At 33.3% G+C, this 21,813-nt stretch overlaps 1 pseudogene; it reads left to right on the forward strand.

Annotated features, from left to right (window-relative positions):
• The first annotated feature begins 20,429 nt into the window (after positions 1 to 20,429).
• Positions 20,430 to 21,428, forward strand: LOC109180703 (annotated as a pseudogene).
• The last annotated feature ends 385 nt before the right edge of the window (positions 21,429 to 21,813 follow it).

The raw sequence follows: 21,813 nt of genomic DNA on the forward strand, positions 1-21,813 counted from the left end.
CAGAATGATGTGACGGACTATGGTGTGCACTTGGGTTACACCGTGTGTGCCATTTTGTGCAAAAACACTGACAGATTGAATTGACGAAAACTAGGTTGATGTTATAGACTATGGTGTGCACTTGAGTTAAACTGTGTGTGCCACAATATTCAGAATGAGTCTGTGTGTGTGTATGAAAACACGTAAAATAAGTTGGTGTGCACTCGGGTTTAACTATTTGTGCCATATTGTTCAATAATATTGTTAGTATGAAAACACGAAAACTAGGATGATGTGATAGATTAGGGTGTGCACTTGGATTAACGCGTGTGTACCATGATGTTGTAATAACCGAATTACGAAATAACATGAAATTTTGATGTGTCACAGTGTATTTCACAATGTGCACATAGAAAGCGTATAACACATAATATGTCATACATTAGACACAAACCAGGTTGATGCGACAGACTAGGGTGTGTACTTAGGTTTAAGTGTGTGTGCCATAATGTAATCAATTAATGTGTGTATGAATAAATATATATATATATATATATATATATATATATATATATATATATATATATATATAAGTTGGTGTGCACTTGGGTTGAATTGTGTGTACCATATTGTGCAATACTACTGTTAGTATGAATACATACATGAGGACCACATACAAGAAAACTTTATGACAAAGGGCGACCAACAGAATCATAACAGACCCTCGAACTTTAGATGAAAAGTCAATTAGTCCCCTAAGCATTTTAAATGTGCAATTACACTCATCAAAAATTTATTTTGATGCAATGAAGCCCAAAAATCGATGAATGATCTGCTATAACATTTCATTATAATTTCAACAACCCGTCAAAGAAATTCAGGCAACAAAGTGACCGGCGCACGGACAATGAGACCAAGGTCGCCTTCTCCGTAGAAAAGGCGACCACTGGGGTGCTTTCTCTCTAGATCTCTATAAATAGCGCATTTAATGCCTGTTGAGGATACCTTTGGACTTTCTCATTAGTAATACATTTTAGCTCGTGAATGTCCGACCCACTGCCTAGTACCCGAGCTCATATACTTGCACCATAGACAATACTAATATGTATTTACATACCTTCTAGTATTTACCACGTCAACAGGCCCAGGTGCCCGACCCTGGGCAAGGGCAGGCTAGACCTTTGCCCAGGGCCCATGCTAGGAAGGGGCCCACCCCCATTCCCATCCCTTTGTGTGTGTGTATATATATATATATATATATATATATATATATATATATATATATGCAAATGTTAGATAAAGACAAAGTGGGTTAGTTAGTATGTTTATGTGGTTATTATTTCAAAAAGGTCATGAGTTTAAATATTCTTGATAACTATATTAAAACATTTTCTCTTAGACTCTATAAGAGTAATTTGGGTACTACTGACTCTGTTACAACGTAGAGTGTCTGTTCATAACTACTTTCTCAACCTACTGAAGCACAAAGAACCAATAGTCCACCTCCACTGTGGCTCGAACTCACAACTTCCCACATAGGGAAGAAACTTGGGTCTAGTGGACCACAAGGTCCCGGCGACCTCAGTCGCGAAATCCAACGTCGCCCAGCAAGTGAGCCTCACGCGCCACCACCGCCCCCTCCGTCACGCGGAGCAAGTGGGCCTCACGCACCACCGTTGCCCCCTCCATCACGCGTTGGCGCGTGAGCTGTCTCCAGCGACCGAAAAATTTTCCGGTCGACACCACCAGGGTCGCCTGAGTCCTGTTGTCTCGGATCTGGACTTAGTTTGGACCATTTTCCTTCCGTGATTTTCGTTCATCAGTCAGCTTGTTTCATAACCCTTCACGCTCCATTTTTTGTGTGTTTTCTGTTTGTGCTTAGTTTTTGGTGGGTATGGCTGAAAATAAGTCGATCGTAGTATAAGAGTAAGAGTACGTAATTACTTGCTTATATTTATAAATTATAACCACGCTTTTAATGAAGTTTTCCTTACACTTCTTTCATGATTATTGTTGTTGGTTTTTGGATTTTCGGGCCCAAGGAGGTCCAACACAACCTTTGGTTGGTAGATTCACCTTTCTCAAAAGTGATCGCAAAGATGGATAATCAAGTATCTAGGAAGTGTGTGTGTCTTATTCTCTGGGCATGGACTCGCCCCTTTTACAAGCGTGGAGGGGCCTTTATATAGTAGGCTCCGCTCCAGCCGAATTGAAGTACATTAAACATCGCCTTCATTGCTAATTACACTATAAGACCGTTCGTTCGCTGTTACCGAGTCGGCCAACGGCTCTTTGACCCCCTAACGGCCCGTTTGACCGAGTCCTTTTGAATGCCGCATTGAGTGCTCCCTCAACGGCTCTCGGACCGACTTGAATGTTTCTTACTGGCTCCTGGGCCGAGTCTCCTTTCGCACTTGGGCCTGGGCCGACTCCTGGACTCGGCCCAGGCCACCATTGGGCTTCTTCTTTTACTAACCCTTATCTCCTATCTTGGGCCCCTTCTCTCTTGGGCTCTTCTTCTTGGGTCGGGGTCCTCATCCCATCAATTGTTATGTAAAAAAAAAAAAAAAAAAAAAAAAAAAAGAATTTTAAAAAACTTGTGAATCTTATTTCAAGTTATTTGATATTACTATTTTTTTTCTTTATGTAATTTAAAATTTAGGTATAATGCTATTTAAGTAGGATATTTTTTTTTCGTCATGCCCCGAGTCTATAAAACAATAGGAGTGGACCTACACGTCAACAACTCTCTCCAACCAAATGCCCAACAAGGTAACATATTTCTAATTGGTAAAAAATAAATTTAGTTGATTTTAAATTTGATAATCAAAAAGAAAAAATAATAATAATCAAGACATTAAAGTTAATAAGAATTAAGGCGCTTATATTGTAAGTGAGAGATCTTTACCACAAAATAATATTGGGGGTAAAGTTTTCATGAATTTTACCCAAATAACTATGTTGACTAAAACAAGAAATTCAAAGAAAAGTACTCTCAATATAAAACTAGCCATAAATCCGCCTGGTTTCTTAAACCTGGATTTGAGTGACACGCATTGCCTAACCCGAAAGTGACCTCTTTTGTTCGTATCTGATTAATCATTCACAGACTTTTGGTGGTTCATAGTTCATACTCTTCTTTTTAACTTACATCCATCTTCATCGACATCTGTTCTTTTTAAAATCCAACTTGAACATTTTTAATCATTTTATTATAACCTTAAAATAAGTTTGTCGGATTCATCTATATTTTTATTCTTTTTTCTAAGGTGAAATGCATAATTTATTTAAGTACTTATCTGTCTCAGTCAATTAACTAGACCTTACATATAAAATGGGAAGGATAAAGTATAATTCTATTCATTTTTTATAACAAGCGTCCTTGTAAACTCATAGTTATAGGGCAACAAACTTCACCCATTATTTACAAGCTAGATAGTATCAAGAATCAATGTTTTCACCACTAGGGTATAATTTGTGACCGCCCATTTAGAATGATAACAAAGGTGCCATCAAACTATATAGCTTTACATTTATAAAAATTCGACAGATCTAATCAGATTTTAAAAAAAGCACAGTGACATTCTCGTAATTATCATCAACTTCTCTATACAAACTTGAATACTTAAATATGCAATCTTTAACAACTAAATATGCAAATATAGTAAATTTTATAAAAACAACAACAACAACAATCACAACAAGAAAAAAACTAAATTTTAAATCTAAGCCGTAAATGTTAGACCTTAAGCAGTAAAAAGTGAACCACTAAACCAAATAAAAAAAAAAAAAAAATCAGTCATAAACTCAAAAATAGAAATTCTAAGTATAATACACTTTCACATTTTTACAAATACAATCTTTTAAAAACTAAATATACAAAATGTTAATACTAAATATGCAAAATGTTAATACTAAATGTCCAAACCTGGAAAAGTCTGAGAATTGCAGATTTTAGTGTTCAAGTTTTCATAGTATTGGTGATAATTAATAAAATGCCATCGTGTTTTTTTTTTTTTTTTGAAATTATGGAGCCTTGGGGCTCCTTTTATAGGAGTCTCAAGGCTTCATTCCTTACTTCTCCAACCGATGTGGGATAAGTGGAAAAATAAATATAAATATAAATATGTATTTGTATAATAATAATAATAATAATAATAATAATAATAATAATAATAATAATAATAATAATAATAACAATAATAATAATAATAATAATAATTATTATTATTATTATTATTATTATTATTATTGTTGTTGTTGTTGTTGTTGTTGTTGTTGTTGTTGTTATTCTCTCTCTCACACACACATCCATATACATGTATATAAATATAAATATAAATAAATAAATAAATAAATATATATATATATATATATATATATATATATATATATATAAACATTCAGTATATCATAATCATATTCATTATTATTATTATTATTATTATTATTATTATTATTATTATTATTATTATTATCTTGTATAAGGGTATTTATGTCTTTAAAACCTATTCCATTTCTATTCCTTTAACCAACCAAACACTGGAATACAATTACTAAAGTTCATTCCTTTAGCCAACCAAACAACAGAATACAATTCATATTCTAATCCTTACCTATTCCATTCCCTGTGGAATAGCATTCTTATTCCCTCCAAATTCATTCCGTGAACCAACATCTGTAAAAATTTGACAGATATCATAAGATTTTTTTTTTAAATGCGGTGGCATTTCTATAATTATCATCAACTTCACTATGCAAACTTAAACACTTAAATATGCAATCTTTAATAACTAAATGTGCAAACCTGGTAAATTTTATAAAATTAACGAAAAAACTAAATTTTAAATCTAAACCGTAAATCCTAGACCTTAAGTAGTAAAAAGTGAATCACTAAATCAAAAAACTCAGTCATAAACTCTAAAATCAAAACCTTAAGTGCAATGCACTTTTGTATTTTTGCAAGTGCAATCTTTTAATACTAAATATGCAAAATGTTAATACTAAATGTGCAAACCTGAAAAAATATGAGAATTCCAAATTTTAATGTTTAAGTTTGCATAGTAAAATTGGTAATAATTACGACAATACTGCTGCATTTTTTTTATAAAAAAAAAAAAAAAAAAAAAAAAAAAAAAAAAAAAAAATTGATCTGATCCATCTGATTTTTTTGTATGTAAGGCTGAGATTGATTCTTATTTCTGTCCTAAGGACTTGTTCTCATACATAACATGCATGTATGTATTAGATCAAATGAGAACAAGTACTTAAATAAAAAACAAAAACAAAAACAAAAATAGAGCTCAAAAAAAATACCTAGCTAATATGATGATTCAACAATAATAGCTGATGTTCTGAGTATGATACCAGATGGTGGTGAAGGTTTTGAGTATGATGAATTGATGATGTATTAGCACCTGAGGGGACATGAAATATTGATAGGATTAATTTATACTATTATGAGTTCCATACTGAGTAACTCCAATGTGGTGGAAACATGGGCGGTCCTCAACGGATTAGTTTGGGCTTGAAAGAAGGGATTGCAACGTCTTATAGTTCAATCCGACTTCCCGGGGCAAATTATGCTGTGCATCCGGATGCACCATGCATGGTGCATACGGATGCAAAAACGACGTCGTTTTATTAAAAATGCGCGTCTCCCTTTAAAAAAAAATCCGGGTCGATTCCCAGCAACAACATATGAACTAAAATTTCAGAATCGATGAACTATAATTTCAGAATCTATGAACTATAATTCCAGAATCTAATCTATGAACTAAAAATTCCAGAATGAATGAACTAAAATTTCATAATCGATGAACTAAAATTTCAAAATCGATGAACTACAATTTCAGAATCGATGAACTATAATTCCAGAATCAATGAACTAAAATTCCATAATCTATGAACTAAAATTCCATAATCAATGAACAACATAATGTTGTTGCTGGCAATCGAACCTGAATTTTTTTTTTAAGGGGAGACGCGCATTTTTAATAAAACGACATTGTTTTTGTATCCGTATGCACCATGCATGGTGCATACGAATGCACATCATAACTACTCGGGTGGGCAAATTATGCTGTGCATCCGTATGCACCATGCATGGTGCATACGGATGCAAAAACGACGTCGTTTTATTAAAAACGCGCGTCTCCCCTTTAAAAAAAAAAATTAGGTTCGATTCCCAGCAACAACATATCAACTAAAATTCCAGAATCGATGAACTAAAATTTCATAATCGATGAACTATAATTCCAGAATCGATGAACTATAATTCCAGAATCGATGAACTATAATTCCAGAATCTATGAACTAAAATTCCAGAATCTAATCTATGAACTAAAAATTGCAGAATAAATGAACTAAAATTCCAGAATCTATGAACTAAAATTTCGTAATCGATGAACTACAATTCCAAAATCGATGAACTATAATTCCAGAATCAATAAACTAAAATTCCATAATCTATGAACAACATAATGCTGTTGCTGAGAATCGAACCTAAATTTTTTTCTTTTAAGGGGAGACGCGCGTTTTTAATAAAACGACGTCGTTTTTGCATCCGTATGCACCATACGGATGCATAGCATAACTACTCCCTTGGGTGTCCTCCCCTCCATTTCGATCCAAAAACACCCGAGGGAAGAATGCAACTATAAGACATCGGAATAACCTCGTTGAATTGAGGTCATCAAGCCAAAGTCTATTTTTTTAAAAATATTTTAAGATGATTTTATTATGTTAAAATCTTTAAAACAAGTCATAAGAATGATTCCAAAGTTATTCGGCCCCAAGGCATCACAAGGCTAATGGGTTAATGGCTAATACAATTATGACAAATTATGATGTAGACCCGGGTTCAAAATTGCTCAATCTGAATTAAAAAAAAAAAATTAAAAATTATATTCAAAATTAAAGAATTCTATATTTATCCAAAAAAAAAAAAAAAAAAAAAAAAAAAAAAAACTCAAACTCTATATTTACAAGTAAATCAACACAGTATAACACACTTTTTGAATTTTATATTCACAATTATATCAAAGTATAACACAGTTTTTGAACTCTATATTCACAAAAAAAAAATATCATTAATTTAGGAAATAGTGTCACTAACGGCACTGTTATTCTAGACGAGCAAAACTGCGTCGTTTTAGACCTAAGTCCACCTTGCAAGGTTGATCCGGATCTATGGCATAACAATTGTACAATTATTCAATTAGTGACTCCACTTTATTTAATAATATTTCATGACTAATATCTAGCAAAACTCTGGATGATGTGTAAGTGTATCTTCTATAATAACAATTGACTCATCAAACAATTTAATTTATTGTACACTGGCTCATCACACAATTTAATTAATGTGGTTGGAATAGTCGAAGAAAGTGAAAGATTCAACCTCGCAGTCGCAGTCACAGGTTGAAACTTGAAACCCACAGCTACAGGCCACAGCCCGCGCCAGAGTTGGGTACTCAGGTACTGCTAGCTTGGGGACGTGATTGAGTAGAAGGGACTCATTCATCTTTAACCAAAGGTCAAAGGTTTGATCCTTAACTTTGAGTATGAAACAGTCTTAAATCTCAATGCCAGTTGTATCACCTGAAAGAGGTGTCTATAATTCAGCTAGTGGATTAGTCATTGTGTCCGATGGTGGAAACTCTTGATACAGGCAAAAATAAAAAGGATATGGCTACTGCTAAGATGTCTAACACACACATGCCACAATTTGAAGTAGTCGAAGGAGTCGGTCACCACTACGCTCTAATCAATCACAGAGGATGTGAAGATTTGGAAGATTGGGGATTTGGGAGTTTAGGGTTGGGAATAGTCAAATAGGTATATATACTTGGAGTTATTTTGTAAATATAAAAATATATTAGGTATAGTAATTTAATATTATTGTAATGAGATTTTTTTTTTCGTTGCAATTTTTCATTGCAACTTATTCTCGTCGCAATGCTATTTTTTATGATGATATTTTGTTTGTTGCAAATATCATTGCAAATTAATTAATTGAAAAATAATTACAACGGGAATTCATTCCGTTTTCCCCTTACAATTTTTTTCGTTGCAATGTGAGTTTTGCAATGAACTTTAAGTACATTTGAAATATTATTGTAAAATAATTAATTTAAAAAAATTGCATGGAAAATGTATTTTGTTGCAATATATTTCATTGCATGACTAATTTTGCAATGATATTATGTTTTGTTGCAAATACCATCGCAAAACCACTAATTTAAAAAAAAAAAAAAAAAAAAAAAAAAAAAAAAAAAAAAGCTTGCAACGAAATTGAAGGTCATTGCAAATTTTGTTGCAAAATTTGCAATGGATGTAGGCTTCCGTTGCAAAAAAAATTTCCCTCAATTTATTTTATTATTATTATTATTATTTTTTGCGCTGAAATTATAATTGCAACTTTTTTCTGTTAATCTGCGAAATCAATGAGTTCGGATTCATATGTATCTCATATAATACATATATTATAGTTAATCTGTTTTCTTTTTAAAATATTCAATCGGGGATCATTTAGAATTTTGAGTCAAATAGTAATATTTATTTCCTTTTTCAATTGGCCTAATTTATGTGCCATTTTTAATAATAGTCAATTATCTTTTAATACATATCAATTAGTTAATTATTAATAATAGATTTTTTAATATTTTCAGTCAATTATTAATAATATATTATTTTTCCAATTTACCTATACTATTGTTAATCCGTTTTCTTTTCGAAATAGTTAATCGGGATCATTTTTAATTTTCAGTCAATTATTAATATTCACTTCCTTTTTTAATTACCATATAATTAACATAGTCATGCAATAACGTAGTAACAATCTTCTCTGTGCAAAGTATTCTCAAAATTGTTTGCGCATTGCATGACTATTTTCTCTGGAAATCAATGAGTTCGAATCCATATGTATCTCATATAATACCTATATTATAGTTAATCCGTTTCCTGTTCGAAATAGTTAATTGGAGATTATTTTTAATTTCTAGCCAATTATTAATATTCATTTCTTTTTTCATTTGACATAATTTTCGTGTCATTTTTTATCTCAGTCAATTATATTATTTTGTTACTATATTTCAATTAATTAATTATTAATAATAGATTTTTTTAAATATTTCCAGTTAATTATTAATAACATATTCAATTTTCAATTTATCTATACTATTGTTTGGGCGGTCTGGCCATTTCCTTTTTCATTTGAATCAATTTGTGATCATTTTTAATTTTTAATCAAGTATTAATATTCATTTTATTTTTCAATTGGCCTAATTTTTGTGCCATTTTTATTCTTAGTCAATTATTATTTTTAATACATTATTAATTAGTTAATCATTAATAACAAATTTATTTTTAATATTTTCAGTCAATTATTAATAGCAGATACTTTTTCCAATTTACCTATACTATAGTTAATCTGTTTTCTTTTCGAAAATAGTTAATATGGAGATCTTTTTTAGTTTTCAGACAATTATTAATATTTATTTTCTTTTTTAATTGGTCCAATTTTCGTGTCATTTATATTCTCAGTCAATTATTTTTTTGTAATACATATCAATTAGTTAATTATTAATAACATATTCATTTTTTAATATTTTCAGTCAAATATTAATATTTGATTCATTTTCCAATTTACATATACTATTGTTTGGATGGTCTGCCATTTTCTTTTTCATTTTGGTTAATTTGGGATCATTTTTAATTTCAGCCAATTATTAATATTCACTTCATCTTTCAATTGACCTAATTTCCGTGCAATTTTTATTCTAAGTCAATTATTCTTTTTAAATACATATCAATTAGTCAATTAGTTAATTATTAATAACATATTCTTTTTTAAAAAAATATTTCCAGTAAATTATTAATAACAAAATACTTTACCAATTTACATATACTATTGTTTGGACAGTCTGACCATTTTTTTTGTATTTTTGTATTTTTTTTTTTTTTTTTTTTGCATTTGAGTCTGTTTGGAATCATTATTAATTTTCAGTCAATTATTAATATTCATTTCCTATTTCAATTTACCTAAATTTTCCGTGCCGTTTTTATTCTCATTTAATAATTATTTTTTGTAATATTCATTTTTAAACTATAATTTCACATATGAACATAGTGTGAATAAACAAATAAAACAAATGCATATTCAAAGTAATGTAAAACCATGCAATCTTACAATTTAAACAAAATACACAAATTTAAAATTATAAATATAAAACATAACAATAATATTGAAATGACCAGAGACAAATGCATGTAAAATGTCAACCATCAATTATAGGAACAATGTTTAATGCCCAAATGCATAAATGGATAGACTCTCAACAGGAAAATATTTTATTAATAATTTTAATCCAGCTTCTCAACATTTACATATCTTAACAGATCCACCATCCTTTGCATCACATTACTTGTTTCGCTCCAAAGTTTCAATATTAGTTGTTCAATGGTCCAATTGCATTTTCATGTTTAGTTCAATGGTCTATTTGCACCTTATTCCTTTATTATTTTTATTTATTTGACAGATCCGTCATTTTAACATTTTGACCAGAGACAAAATGCTAAAAAAGTCGTTTGGTTCTTCAGCTGTTTGGAGTAACGATTTGTTCCAAACCGCTGAAAACTGAAATGCTACATTTTGCATCATTTCAATTTGGCGTTTTGGGAAAGAATAACCTTTTTCCCAAAACACCCTTGAATTATATTTAATTTTAAAAAAAAAAAAAAAACTTATAACTGTAGCCATTAAAGGTTCCTTAAATGAGTCTTTTAGGCTATCAATGCTTGCCTAGCAATGATGGGCATGTAAATCGTTTCGTAAGTCATTAAAAGAGCAATGTTCCTCTTATATAGAGGAGCTCTTTGAGCTCATCTTCATTCAGTAACGATATTGGATCAAAGTTGATACCACATCAGTTATGTCTTTTTATTTCATTTTATATATTATTTTGCTTATTATTATTATTATTATTATTATTATTATTATTATTATTATTATTATTATTATTATTATTCATTTTTTATTATTGATATTGCTATTATTGTTATTATTATTTTTTTTGAAAGCTGTTGTTATTATTATTAGTATTATTATAAATTTTATTTTATTATTGCATAATAATAATAACAACAACAATATTATTATTATTATTATTATTATTACTATTATTATTATTATTATAAATGTCCTTATATGTCTTTTTACATTTAACTGCTAATAGTAAAAAGTTAATTTTACCAAACATCGTTTTACAAATCGGTAATGCAATCTGCTGGTCAAACCCGCTAACACAATCCGCTATCTGTTAACCGCTAACCGCTAGCCGCAGATTACCAAACAAAGCCGAAGTGTATAAATAAGAAAAGTAATCCATTTGTATGCAAATAAATTAAGTAATTCATATTTATGCACATAAATTGAAAAAATAATCTTCAAAAATTACTATTACGCAAAATCAGTATTTTGCGTGTGTAGAATTCAAATTATTATTATTATTATCGGTGTAAAATTAATATTCGAATTATTATTATTTGTGTAAATAATAATTAATAAATTATTATTTCCTTATAAAATTACACAAAATTTTCAATGAATTTTTTCATTTATTATGCAGAATTTGTTTCCATTATTTTCACAATTATATTGGTTTAATTATTCTTAGAATTTGGTAACCATTTTCCATTTTTAAGTATATATTGACTTTAATTTTTGGTAACAATTCATTAGATATTAATTAATTTTCATATAAAATTTTGTTATCAATTAAACTTTATTAATTTTTGTACCAATTAATTAATATTCATATTAGTTTGCACGGGGAAGTTGAAGATGATGATTTTACTTTTTTTTTTTATTACAAAAGAAGGGGGATACCCATACAATCTATGCCTACACTGAGGCTCGAAACCTAGACCTCCCACATAAGGGAGCAATCCGATACCAGTGGACCACAAGCCACCAGTATGATGATTTTACTTTTATTAACAGTATAGATTATTATTATTAAGATTAGTAATTTTAATCTAGAATTGTATTAGGAATAAGAAAGTATGAAAGAATATATTATATTAGGAATTGTTTTACCATATTTTAATGTACAATTGTAGTACGAATAGGAATTGTATTACAATATTGCGTAAACCTCAATTGTATAGGAGTCTTTTGGGCTGGAAGTTAAAATGAGGATTTTGTTTTTATATATAGTATAGAAGCAATTCATTAGATATTAATTAATTTCCATATAAAATTTTGTTACCAATTAAGCTTTATTAATTTTTTTACCAATTAATTAATATTCATATTAGTTTGAACGGGGAAGTTGAAAGGTAAGCACATAATCCACGTAGAGAACACTTTATACGTGGCAATAAATAAACAAGTTATATCCACTAACCTCCAGCCATAGCTAAGAACCTTGGTCGTTTGGACTCGTACGTGGTCTGACGAACAGGAGTTCCTCGGGCTGTTGTGAAATCACCATAGAGTGATTGTGTTTCTCTCACTTCTCTCAGTGACTCTAGATGGTGTATCATACGTCAACTGAGCAGTGAGAGGACTTGAGAGACTAAATACCTACATCCCATCAATGTAGGCAACTAATTACCTAATGCTGACTAAGTTCTAATACTTATTCAGCCTATTGATTTGCACCACATATTTACTTAATATTATTATTATTATAATAACCTTAATAATAATAATAATAATAATAATAATAATAATAATAATAATAATAATAATAATAATAATAATAACATAAGGAAAACGTTACATTCTCCCACTTGGTGCAAATACGGAACCCAAAGAACAAGATCACACCAACCATAATGATATGTCCTCCTTAGCGCGAGTAATACCCATTATGATCAAATGCAAATTGCCTTCGAGTTCTTAGGTAATCAAACATAATGAAACAAACCATATGTTCATTTCAAGTCCACTGAAGTATATTTTCTTATTGAGATAAAACTGAATTGTGTACATACTCAAAGAAAATATCTGAAGTATCTAAAGAAAACTGAAGTGCAAAAGGATTTCATTATCTGAACTGAATGTTTATACAAATTTACAAAGTGGATGAAAGTCCCATTTTCTGAATCAGATCCTTGAATTTAAATGGAGGCATGCCTTTAGTCAAGGGATCTGCTAGCATCAACTCAGTATTAATGTGTTCAATGAATACAACTTTATTCTTGACACGCTCCATAATGGCTAAGAACTTGATGTCAATATGTTTACTTCAACTCCCACATTTGTCGTTCTTAGCTAGGAAGACTGCAACTAAGTTGTCACAGTAAACTTTCAATGGCTTAGATATAGAATCCACAATTCTAAGCCTGGAGATGAATTTCTTGAGCCACACACCTTGCGAAGTGGCCTCGAAACAGGACACGAACTCGGCTTCGATTGTAGAAGTAGTTATTAAGGATTGTTTAACACTTCTCCATGAGATAGCCCCACCGGCCATTATGAAGACGTACCTGGAAGTTGATCTCCGAGAATCAACACAACCAACGAAGTCCGCATCAGAAAAACAAACAACATCCAGGATGTCCGTCTGCCTAAAACCCAACTTGAAGTCTTTGGTACCTTTGAGATACCTCAGAACTCTCTTCACAGCTCCCAGTGGTCCATGTCTGGATTATGCAAGTACCGCCCTAACATACCGACGGCAAAGGCAATGTCGGGCCTTGTACAAACTTGAATATAGCCAAGGCATCCAACCGCTTCAGCATATGGAATATCCTTCATACGCTCCTTCTCCAAGTCGTTCTTAGGACATTGGTCCAAACTAAACTTATCCCCTTTCGCTATGGGAGCAACGTTCGGTGAACAATTTTGCATTCGAAATCTTTCCAAAACTTTGTTAATATAGGTTTCCTGCGATAGACTCAGTATGTCCCGGGTCCTATCCCTATGAATCTTTATGCCAATGACATAAGATGCTTCACCCATATCTTTCATATAAATTTTTTGGAATGGAACTGTTTCACGCCGCGAAGCATCCCCACCTCATTAGTGGCGAGTAGGATATCATCCACCTATAAAACAAGGTAACAGATTTTACTCCCACTAACTTTCTAGTATATACAAGGATCTAAGGGACTTTTAACAAAACCAAATGAAGAAATGACCCCGTCAAACTTAATATACCACTGACGGGAGGTTTGTTTTAAACCCTATATGGACTTCCTAAGCCTACACACCAAATCCTCACCACCTCTAGAAGAGAAACCTTCAGGTTGTTTCATATAAACTTCCTTTTCTAGATCACTATTTAGGAACGCGGTTTTCACATCCATTTGTTGCAACTCAAGATTAAAGTGTGTAACTAAAGTCAGAATGATTCGAAGAGAATATTTCATTGATACAGGAGAAAAGGTCTCCTTGTAATCAATTCCTTCTTTTTGAGTAAATCCCTTAGCAACGAGTCTGGCCTTGTACCTCTCAATGTTACCTAATGAGTCTCTTTTGGTTTTAAATACCCATTTACAGCTAATCGGCTTGGCCCCATTAGGTAACTCAACAAGGTTCCAAACTCCATTACTCTTCATGGAATTCATTTCATCTTCCATGGCTTTTAACCACAAATCGGACTGTACACAATTTGTAGCTTGCAAAAATGTTACGGGATCATTTTCGGCTCCAATGTCAGATTCTTGTAGATACGATACATAATAGCTAGGAACTGCTGAACGCCTCACCCGAGTAGACCGTCTTAATGTTGGAACACCAGTACCTTGAGAAGGTTGTGGCGCAACTACCTCTTCAGGAACTGGATGTAGTTCTTGAATTGGTTCAATTTCGGTCTGTGTGGGTTCAGGATCTTGCTGAAAATCCTAAATTGGTTCAACCATTGGCTCGAAGTCTAGTCCAGGAGGTTGCTATAAGTCCTGAACTTGTTCTTCCAATGGCTGAGTTTCAACAGCTTGTGGAATCTCAACAATGGGTTGCACAACCACAGGCGGGACTGAAGGCACGTTGCGTATAAGTACAACTTTGTTAGATGACGTAGAAACGCAAGAGTCAACATGATCAAATAAAAGAACTAAGTCATTAAATCGATCTCTCCCACTGATCAAGTCATCTTCAAGAAACTTAGCATTTCTTGATTCCACTATCCTAGTAGTATGCTTTGGACAATAAAATCTATAACCCTTAGAAGACTGTGCATATCCAATAAAGAAAGCACTAATAGTCCTCGGGTCAAGTTTCTTTTCATGTGGGTTATAAATCCTCACCTCAGACGGACATCCCCAAACACGCATATGATGCAAACTCGGTTTCCAACCTTTGAAAAGCTCAAAAGGTGTCTTGGGGACAGCCTTGGTCGGAACCCGGTTTAATATATACGTTGTCATCTTGAGTGCGTCGGCCCACAATGATTTTGGAAGTGCGGAGTTACTCAGCATACTCCGCACCATGTCCAAAAGAGTCTGATTCCTTCTTTCAGCAACACCATTTTGATCCGGGGAACCCGGCATGGTGTATTGGGCAACAATACCATGCTCTTGAAGGAATTTAGCAAACGGACCCAAAGCTTGTCCATTTTCTGTGTATCTACCATAATATTCACCGCATCTATCTGACCTAACTATTTGTATTTTCTTCTTGCATTGGTTTTCAACTTCAACCTTAAACGTTTTAAAGGCATCCAATGCTTCATGCTTATGATGAAGTAAATACACATAGGTAAATCTAGAGAAGTCATCTATAAAGGTAATGAAATATTTCTGACCCTGCATATCCATATCTGGACAGCATATGTCAGTATGAATTATCTCTAACAATGTTGAACTTTCGTTGGCACCTTTCTTTGACTTGTTAGTCTGCTTACCTTTAATGCAGTCTAAACAAGTCTCAAAATCAGTATAGTCTAGAGTAAAAAGTACCACATCCTTTACCAACCTTTTAATGCGCTCAAGGGAGATGTGTCCTAATCTCCGATGCCACAAAATTGAAGATTTACAGTTAATACTACACCGTTTGGTGCCAGTTTGAACATGTAAGGAATCATAACTTGCATCGTTTTGTAAGTGAAGACGATAAAGACCATCAGACAGTGTACCATTTCCAATACAAGTAGAATTATTGAATAACTTAAAATACTTGTTTGAAAAATTAAAACTGAATCCCAAAGGTACGTGTCTTGAAATGGAAACCAAATTTCGTGAAAAAGTTGGTACATAAAATTCCTCTTTAACTCCAAAACAAAACCGCTATCTAACATCAGCATGCAAGTCCCTATAGCTTCAACTGGCGAGTCCATCTTATTTTCGGAGAAGATGTTTCGCTCATTTGACATCGGTTGCCGCAGATTTTGCATATCCTGTAAAGAATTTGCAAGGTGGATTGTTGAACCAGAATCAATCCACCAAGTGTTAGCATTAACATCTAACATATTGGATTCAAAACAGACAAAGGAAGAGATCATACCTTTCTCAGACATCCACTTCTTAAACTTTGCACAGTCCTTCTTCATATGCCCCTTCTTCTTACAGAAGAAGTATTTCCGTGCCTTCTTAATGTCAGTCTGAGGGGATACTTTTGCTTTCCCTTTAGCTGAAGTGGGACGCTTTCTAGATCTCTCTTTTGGCTTGGTTGTTGCAAGCATGGCACTCCCCCCCCCCCCCCTTTGTTCCTGAAGTAGTCTCCCTTTTTCTTGCACACATTTATTGATTAGGTCATTAACAGACCATTTCTTGTCATGTGTGTTATAAGCAATTTTGAAGGTGCTATACTCAGAAGTGAGAGTATTCAGTGCAAAGTGCACCACAAATGAGTCTGGAAGTTTAATCTCCAACTTGTCAAGTTGAGTTGCAATATCACTGAGTTGCATGATGTGACTGCGCACACCATGGGCAGGAGAAAAACGAAGGGAGGTGAACTTCATTATTAAGGTGCTTGCTAGGGATTTGTATGAAGTTTCAAACTTCTTATCAATGGCCTCAATATACTCTTGAACTTTTGTAATTTTATCAACCGTGCGACGAATATCACTCGGAAGCCGAGACTTAATGAACAAGATGCATAGACGGTTGGATCGTTCCCATTTAGCCCAAAGTTCTTTGGCTTCTTGAGTGCTTGCCGCGGTGATAACTGGGGGCTCTGTATGGTTGATAGCATAGTCCATTTCGAGCCAGCCAAAATAGATGAGGAGGACATCTTTCCATTCTTTATGATTATTAGGAGTAAGCATTGGAACATCAATGTGCGCGATATTGGGGTAGTTGCTGGAAGAAAATTATGAGTTGGTTAGTTTTGATTTTCGAGGCACAAAAGAACTGAAGTGCATATTTTACCAATGTAAACTTATGCAAAAGATAAATTCGAATGCCATAAAAATTGCCTGTGGGCTGAATTTTTACACATAATGAATTTACCAAAACTGAATGGTGAAAAACAGAATGGATACGGTTTGGGTTTTTCCACCCTCAATGACAAAATTACCAAAACTATATGCCGATACATAATCCCTGTGGGCAAATTATGATCATAGTCTGGCATTTCATTCTAATCAATCCTACAAATACAACAAAATTATCTGTGGGCTAAATTTTGCCATATCATATAGAATTAATTACAAGGATATTGCCAACTGTTTATGTGAGTTAATCTAAAAACAATTTAAGCAACTAAAGATATTGTGGCTACTCTTTAATTACAAAAATTGTAATCACTTGACAAATGGTAATTTAAAGTCTACCAAACAAATTAAACCAAAACATGATAGACAATCTTTAGGTATACTCCCAGGAAAGTTGGTCGAGACGAAGCTCGGTTAAATACCAACTCCTTAGACAGAGTAGCGTCGCAAGGGGACTAGTAGCAACAAGGCTTTTAAGCCAGAGCCATAGAACTAGTATTCCTCCCCAAGAAACTTCCCTAAGTCATGTGTTCTCATATCTGAAGTAAAATTGTTTGAAAGATCTATAAGATGGATATACACCTATGGATAAGGGCATAAGGCTTTAAATTTGGGTAAACTAGAACTTTGGTACTTTATGTGCTTTATAACTTTAGAAAGGCACGAGTTGAGCAATAACCGAATGAGTAAAATAATATGCTTAATCTATCCTTAAAAGGCACTAAATTCACCTAAAAGGCACTATAATATGCATAATAGGCATATAATTCAGACCTAAAAAGGCTCTAAATTCATACTTAAAAGAACATGTTTTTCTAACATATGCATAATTATAACAATCAAATAATTAGTGCAATAAAACAGTAAAAAAAGACATGCTCAGATTATGCATATTATAACTCATGCTCCACAATTAAATTGTAACACTTAATACAATTTAAACTGAAATTCAATATTAAATTAAAATTCAAATAAATTGAAACATAATAATTTGTTCAAAAGAATTATAATTTAATATCAACTTTAGGCAAAAAAAAAATCAATTGGATAAAACCCATAAGAAGAAGCCAAATATGATGAATTAGAAAAAAAAATTCAGGAAACCCAATGAGCAAAAGAACAGGCTGCCCAGAACTGATTTTTTTTTTTAATAGAGCCCAGGTCAGGTCGAATTGGGCATGACCCAGCCCATGTCTTAATAAATCATCATCTTCTTCATTGGCAGCAGTAGACCTAGACAGTGCAGATGAAGCGGCGAACGGCGAACCTTCAGACGCGCAGAAGCGAAGGTCTCCGGTCGTCCGAAGAAATAGCAGCGTCATCGCCGGGAAGTCCCGACTCCGCCACCACCGCCGGACCACTCGCTAACCATCGCCGCTGCCATGCACCGTCCTCGCCGTTGCAAAACGTCCGGCCATCACTTGTCGCCTGAAGGAGGAGACAGCGGCGGCGTCACCACCGGAATAACCCGGCTCCGCCAACACTGCAGTCCTCTTCGCCAACCAGCGCCGCCTCGCGCATCAGCCTCCGCCGAATAGTGAAACGTCATCAACGGTGGTCTGTCAGCGAACCAAATCCGGCAGACCACGTGCTCGACCGACGTCTCTAGTCACCGGCGAACCGATCGACAACCAATGGTCCAAAACCAGCGAACGGAAATCGCCGGTGAACGATGCAGTACGGCAATCCAATTGCAAAAATAAAAAAGATTTTTTTTTTTGAGTTCTAAATTCAGAAAAAGGGAACACAAATATTTTCCAGCAGCCCAACAAATATGATTGCACATTACATACAAATCCTAAATTATACAAGAATATCTATCATATGTAAAACAAAACTGTAGACTATGCAATCAATCAAAAGGCTAGGCAGAGATTAAAAAATGGCTCTGATACCAAATGTAAGCACATAATCCACGTAGAGAACACTTTATACGTGGCAATAAATAAACAAGTTAGATCCACTAACCTCCAGCCATAGCTTAGAACCTTGGTCGTTTGGACTCGTTGTCTGACGAGCGGGAGTTCCTCGGGCTGCTGTGAAATCTCCGTAGACTGATTGTGTTTCTCTCACTTCTCTCAATGACTCTAGATGGTGTATCATACGTCAACTGAGCAGTGAGAGGACTTGGGAGTGTAAATACCTACATCCCATCAATGTAGGCAACTAATTACCTAATGCTAACTAAGTTCTAATACTTATTCAGCCTATTGATTTGCACCACATATTTACTTATTATTATTATTATTATTATTATTATTATTATTATTATTATTATTATTATTATTATTATTATTATTATTATTATTATTATTATAACCTTAATAATAATACTAATAACATAAGGAAAACGTTACATGAAGATGATGATATCACTTTTATTAATAGTATAGATTATTATTATTATTATTATTATTATTATTATTATTATTATTATTATTATTATTATTATTATTATTATTATATTATTATTATTATTATAGTACGAATATGAATTGTATTACCATATTTTTACAATATTGGGTAAACCTTAATAGTACAGGAGTAGGATTTTGTGTTTATATAGTATGGATAGATTTATATATGTAATGATTATTCTCAAATATATATAAATATAGATAACTACACTACACTCTTGTTTAGTGTTGTAACTTCTTAGATGCATATTCTTCTCATTGTAAGGCACCTGTTAGGAGTGATATGGTTCCCTTGACTGAAGAATCAGCAGCAACGTTGTCTAGTATATGTGAGGAGAGTTTGTTTTGCTGTTTAAGAAGCCACTATCAACCATATATTGAGCTGAAAATCAAACATGTTTGATTGGGCTGGATTATGTTTTAGTTAGGCTGTGGGTGATTTCAAGATGATGATTAACAATCCTTGCCTGAACTTGTTTTCTCTACCCTGTGTTCCAAGTCACTGCTTTGAGGTCTTTATGTGGCCATAAATAAGGTTGTGAAGCTCAGCTCATCCATCATAATCTTGCTGGATTTGGGTGTAAGACAATGCAAAATTAACAGTTGCTTTTGTGGAACTAGCCAGGCTAGTCGTTATATATAATAGTCCTCTTTTATAGGCATCTATTAAAGGAAAAAAAACATACACGTCATCTGTGTGTGTTTCCTTCTCCATCTCCAATTAATTGTGTTGTGTGCTGGTCAATTAAAACATGGATAGGTACAAGATAATTAAGGAAGTTGGTAATGGTACTTTTGGAAGTGTGTTGCGAGCACTAAATAATGAGACTGGTGAAGTGGTAGCAATAAAAAGAATGAAGAAGAAATATTTTTCATGGGAAGAATGTATGAACTTAAGAGAAGTGAAGTCTTTGAGGAGAATGATGCATTAAAATATTGTGAAGCTAAAGGAAGTGATGAGGGAAAATGACATGTTATTTTTTGTGTTTGAATGCATGGAGTGCAACCTATATGACCTTATGAAAGACAGAGCAAAGGTTTTCTCAGAAAGTGAAGTGAAAAACTGGTGCTTATTGCAAGTATTTCAAGGTATTGCATACATGTATCAACGTGGATATTTTCATCGTGACCTTAAACCAGAGAACTTATTGGTTTCAAAAGATTGTGTGATTAAAATAGCTGATTTTGGTCTTGCTCAGGAAATTAATTCTGAACCACCATACACTGAATATGTTTCAACACGCTGGTATCGGGCCCCTGAAGTTCTTTTCCAGTCCCCAACATATGGTTGTGCTGTTGATATGTGGGCAATGGGTGCAATAATGGCTGAACTGCTTACTCTTCGCCCTCTATTTCCAGGCTCAAATGAAGCAGATGAGATGTACAAAATTTGCTGTGTATTAGGGACCCCAACAAAGACCGAATGGCCCAATGGACTTGAACTTGCTAATAACATTAGCTACCAGTTCCCAAAGGTTGTTGGCGTACATAATCTTTCTGCACTTATACCTTCTGCCACTGAGGATGCAATTAATCTCATTACGTCGCTTTGTTCATGGGATCCCTGCAAGAGGCCTACAGCTGTACAAGTCCTTCACCATCCTTTCTTTTAGAGTTGCTTCTATGTTCCGCCATCGCTACGCCCTAAGGCTTGTTAAACATGTGGCTTGAATTAGTCTCTAGCAGTTCTGTTGTTTACTCTTCCTTTAGCCTACTGTTATGCTTCTGTTACAACTTCTCATGTAAAGCTCTATTTATACCTTCATTGTAAAGTTATAATCAATATAATTGTTTTCTACCTTCACATGGTATCAAGAGCCACCAACAATTCTTAGTTTTTTTTCTCCTCTCCCTAGACTACACAATGTCCACCACAACTGAAACACCTGAAATCCCCATAATTCAAATTACTGCTCCTGCAAATTTTCCCATTAAACTTACTTCCTCCAACTTTTCAGTTTGGAGACGTCAAATCCAAGCCACTTTAATCGGCTTTAATTTATTAGGCTACATTTATGCGAGTACTGTCGCCC

This window comes from Ipomoea nil, unplaced genomic scaffold (genome assembly GCF_001879475.1).
Source record: "Ipomoea nil cultivar Tokyo-kokei standard unplaced genomic scaffold, Asagao_1.1 scaffold1034, whole genome shotgun sequence".
NCBI lineage: Eukaryota > Viridiplantae > Streptophyta > Magnoliopsida > Solanales > Convolvulaceae > Ipomoea > Ipomoea nil.